Raw genomic sequence first — 5,321 nt, forward strand, 5'->3', positions numbered from 1 at the left:
ATTGTGCCGACGGCGGCTTTTATGCGCGTACGTCACACGATACGAGACGAAAGTGCGCATGCGCATCACTTGCGACATGACTGCGACGGTTATTAAAAAAAGCTTGACTAGTTGCAAGAATCTTCGAAGTGTAGGCGTTCACAAGAAAATAGCTTCATTTTTCTTAGAACCACATGACTATTTCGTGAAGTTAATATTGAAAGCATAACTACTACGAAGATAGCCTATCTCCAGTAAGGACAAGTAACACACTATCATGACTTTTTGAAGATTGTGTATAATATTTATATTCCTCCGCGTAGTTTACATAATTATAAGTCGGGCTTGTATTGCGAAGTAGTCGCTAGTGTATACAAGGCCTAAGGGGGGAATAAATGAGCGCGTTCGCAACATGTATCGTCGGAGGCAAGAGATGACCAACGTCAATGGCGGCCGCTATGGCCCTATATTACAAGCGGCTCGCTCCTCGCTGCTCGCTGCTTCTCTTAATATTCATCGGCGTACGTTAACAAGGATGACACATGCTTAAGTTTTTTTATAATACCTGGCATTAACTGAACTCAATGGCCGTTAAATTTCTCTGCTGAATACTTGTACAGAAATCCATAATTAACAGCGTATATGAAGCAAAATCTAAGTCGGTTGTCATTTGTTTACAGTTTGTTATTTGTTTACGATAAGGGAAAGCAATTACGTTCCAAGCTATATGAAAATCAGACAACGAAAGTTTGTCTGTTAATCAATTTACTGTAACATTATTTAACACTATTATAATTATAATAATATTACAAATGAAAATGTTTAGATGGATGGATGGATGTTTATTTGAAGGTTTCTCTGTAACGGCTCAACCGATCCTGATGAAATTTGGCACAGATGTAGAACCTAGAAGAATACATAAGCTACTTATTAAGTTTTATTTTTAATACCGTGCAGACGGAGTCGCGGGTGATCGCTAGTAATGAATAAAATCTGTTAATTATTGTTTTATTCCAATTACGAATTAAATAAGAATTATATTGTTGCTATATACGTTTAAATTTCTGTTACATGTTACTAACAGAAGTTTTTTAATTTACAGTTTACACATTTAACATTTTAATTTTATTAAATTAAAATTAAATATTATAATTTATTCAAAAACGTAAAAAAAAATTACGATGCGCTGTGATTTTAAATATAAGTAGGACATTTCCATGTTATATTTTAAATAGATTTACGGCACATCTTAGCATAATATTTTATGTAAATTTATGAATCTAGACGCTGTATAATATTTCCTAGTGTGATGCTGAAAATTAAATTGACACGATTTAAATAAACCAATAATATTAATTTAACACTTAAATTAACACGCATTTTAACATTATCTTAATGACTTAATAAAGTGAACATTGTCGAGGTACTTTAATATATTTTTTTATCGCAAAAAAGGCATAGATACCTAATGTAGGAAGTTGCAAAACTTTTTAAAATGAATCTGGAAATTAGAAGATGTAAAATTCGTCGAGAAATTTTTCTAACCTAAAAGTTTTGTTTATGGAATGTTGTTAGGAAAATCTATTTTTATTTACATTGATGTCGGCATTTGTTTGAAGGATTATTCACTTAAATGTAGGATGTGATGAAACAGGCCTCCCAAGGCGGTTAGCGAATGAATCGCGAAGTCAAAGCACCGGCCCGGTCGGCGGTCCGGGACCTCCGCAACATTATTTGCGACACGTCACCACCGACAACCACAATAACGACATAACCCGATCCATACACATACAATTAAATCCAACCTATACACCTTTAACCCAACCACATAAGGTTCACAACTAAACATTCAAAGTATTTGCAATTTAAATTTAGTCGGGTTTACTCTTTACGGCCGTAAAGGCACCCTATCGGTTTTCCGCAGTTCTAAGAACAGGTATTGATTGTTCGTATTTCGGTGACAGACAGACGGATGGACATATCTGTGCTTAAACGCTTCGTAACTACACAAATATAGACTTCCTGTGTGGCCGAGTCAATAGTCTTGCTCGAACATCCGTTGGCACGGAAAAACTACGTTGGCAAATAGGAAAATTAAAAGTATGCCGTGAATAAGATTTTTTTAGTAAACAAAACATAACAGATATTTACATATCACATGTAAATACAGAATAATTAATATACATTTTTAATTGTTTATGTATAGTTAGTTATTGCACTATCATTTTTTTACCATATGTCGGATGCCTCCCTAGAGACCCGCTGTGCTTTGAAAACCATACATCCAACATTTTTTATGTGAAAATTACTTAACATTTGTGTAGTGTTGACATTTGGCATAATATCATTCAAATGGCAAATGTATTATTCCAAACATTATATAAATGTATGAAATAAATGTCCATTTTTCCAATAATTGGTAAATTAAATTGATCAGCACACCTGCGCCTAAACATCTGTCTCATCTTTATTTACGCTGGCGAAGCAATCAACAGGTCGTAAAAAAGCTTAGTGTTGCAGCCCAATTGTTGTCTAATAGCGTTGAAAATTAAGCGATCAATTTCGTATTTACGACTAGCTCACACCTCGAAGTCGTAATATTTGTGTTTATGCATAATTTTATTAGATACCTACCACACGATCGCCTGCAGTTTTATTTGCACATATCGATATCAGATTTTTATGTTCAAATTCAGTCATTTCGTATTTTATATTTACAATATTGTTGCATTTTATCGACCATTCCGAATATAGAAATGATTCATAGTGATGTGCATCAAAATATTCTTAATTTCGTAGAAGTAGAACCTTTTTTTTTCTTATAAGTTATTCAAATTTTCTTGTGGTCTTAAAGACAATAGAAGAATTTCTACAACCTAGTAGTACTTATTACCAACCTTGTAGTATTCACTTATAACTCTAAGCAGTTGAATTAAATACTTAATAAAAAAAATGATTTTAGAACACAATTTAAGGTTATAAAAGCGTGGTATCTAACTATTCAATTGACTACTAAAATATTGACAGAAATCTAAACACTTTTAAATAATTTTTAAATAATCTACAAATAAAATCGTAATCAAACAACATAGAGAAGTAATAACGTGATAAATGTTTAGACAAATCGGAGATATATTGTCTAATATCAAATCGAATGGAAACTTTTAAGAAAATTATCAAAAATAAAAAAAGTTTAAATGTTAAAGAAATAACAATAAATAAATAGCTTTAGGTATCGATAATGATTGAATGCATTTTGTGTTAATGCTGTAATATGATACAAGTCACATTTACCTCTAATGGTGTTAAAAAGACGTGTTAAAGACGATATTTATTGTCGATGAATATGAAAATGCGTCGTGAATTATGTGTTCTCAAGATAAAAGATAGTGGCCTCGAGTGTTTCGCACCGACCTTGCTAAAGTGTCAACATATTTTAGGAGACAAAAGATTTATCCTTGTAATTATTATGATAACTTTCCGTACTTGGATCGATGTAAGAATGAAGATATGAATAAAAGATAAAAACTTAATATATTAGAAAATCTTGAACAACGAGTGGTTTTTAAAGTATATAAACATGTGACATAATTAAAAAAAGAAAACCCATTGTTTGTTTTATTACTACAATGTAGGTAATTGAAAGATTGCATCATTTAAAAAAGAAAAAATGACATAATATGGTCTAACTAAATTAATACATAGATTTAAAACCTTTTATCGCCTTCCTAGACAATTTACTGAGTAGGTACTATCGGGGAATCTGATTGTTTGAACGTTTCGTAAGCAATGAGACGACGACGCTGAAACATTTATCATAAAAGTCGGTACACAAATAATTGCTTTTTATTGTTATGCCATTATTTGTGCAACTCTCTGCTACCTAATTGGTTACTTTGTAACAAGGGGCGGGGTTTTTTCACAAGGAACAAGGCAATCGCTCTGTAACTCGAACATAGCGAAAGGCTCTGACTGTACCGAACCGGTGGTGATTATGTATATTAGTTCATATTGACATTAAAATCGTAAAATAGAACTGGTTTACGAAGACGATCCACTAAAACATACCTTTTTTACTTCTTAACACGTTTATACCTGTAGGTACCAAAAAAAAAGTATATATGACTCAGTTCCGACCTGGTCATCCAATGTTATGACTTATTTGTCTCGTCATGATAGATTTATTAATATCTAGAAATGAATCAATTTTTAAAACATACACTTAATAAATCAACATGTAAATTGATTATTTGAAAATTGTGACATATGTAGACAATAGAAACATGTTCCAAAAATCGAGGCAGAAAATAATAAAAAAAGACATTAAAATATTCCCGGTGACATTTTGGTTATAATTTATTTTGTATAAAAGAACTCGGTTACTTGAATCAATTATATAATGAAATATCAAACACAAATCTATCGAGTCGTAAATTTTATGGTAATAAATAAATTATCTTGCATCCGGGTTTTTAAAAATGTACAATATTATTAGTATATAAAACCACCTGCGTGTTAAACCACCGATATTATAGACCTAATTATTAATATAAAGAGAACAAAATATACGATGTAAAGTGTAGCGAAGTTTGCGCGTTTTGTTACAAACAAGAAGCCAGTAACACTCCAGAAAGAATACTAATTGAGGAATCGAAGATAAATGGAGCAACATGTACAATAACAAACCATTATTAGACGTCAATTAATTACCTTATTATTTTGTATTATTTCTATGAATATTCTTAAGTAAAGTAATTAAATAAAACAGTTACAAAGTTCTTACAAAGAATCAGAAGTTCAGGAAAAGGGGCAACAAACAATTTGATTAGGATGATTAGGAGGCAAACAGGCGAAGAAAACACAAAACTACATTTATATGTTGCAAAATCTTATTGGAAATTATTATTTCAACGCTATTGTAATCAGATAGAGAAAAATGAAATCAGTAGAACAACACGAATACTGACTCCGACTTTGTCATAATTTTATTTAGAATGTTATTATAATAAAATATTGCTTATTAATAATAATTAAAGAACAAACTGTTATAGGAGTATATGAATAAGTAAATTACAATTATGTACCTATATCCCTACTAATAACTTCCTGCAAAATAAACATTAAATCGGTTTATTGTTTTATTAAGTCATATGATATTTATCCTTTTGTTGTAGATATCATATCATTTCAATTGTGTTACCTTCAATATAATATACCAATAGGAATAAAAGCTAAGTTTAGGTAGTGATACAGATAACACGGCCCACCTTATTGTACCGTAGCTTATCAACCACTTAAGACGCCTTTATCGACTTTATCTATAGAACTATGTGAATTTAAAA

This window comes from Papilio machaon, chromosome 15, assembly GCF_912999745.1.
Source record: "Papilio machaon chromosome 15, ilPapMach1.1, whole genome shotgun sequence".
Classification (NCBI taxonomy): domain Eukaryota; kingdom Metazoa; phylum Arthropoda; class Insecta; order Lepidoptera; family Papilionidae; genus Papilio; species Papilio machaon.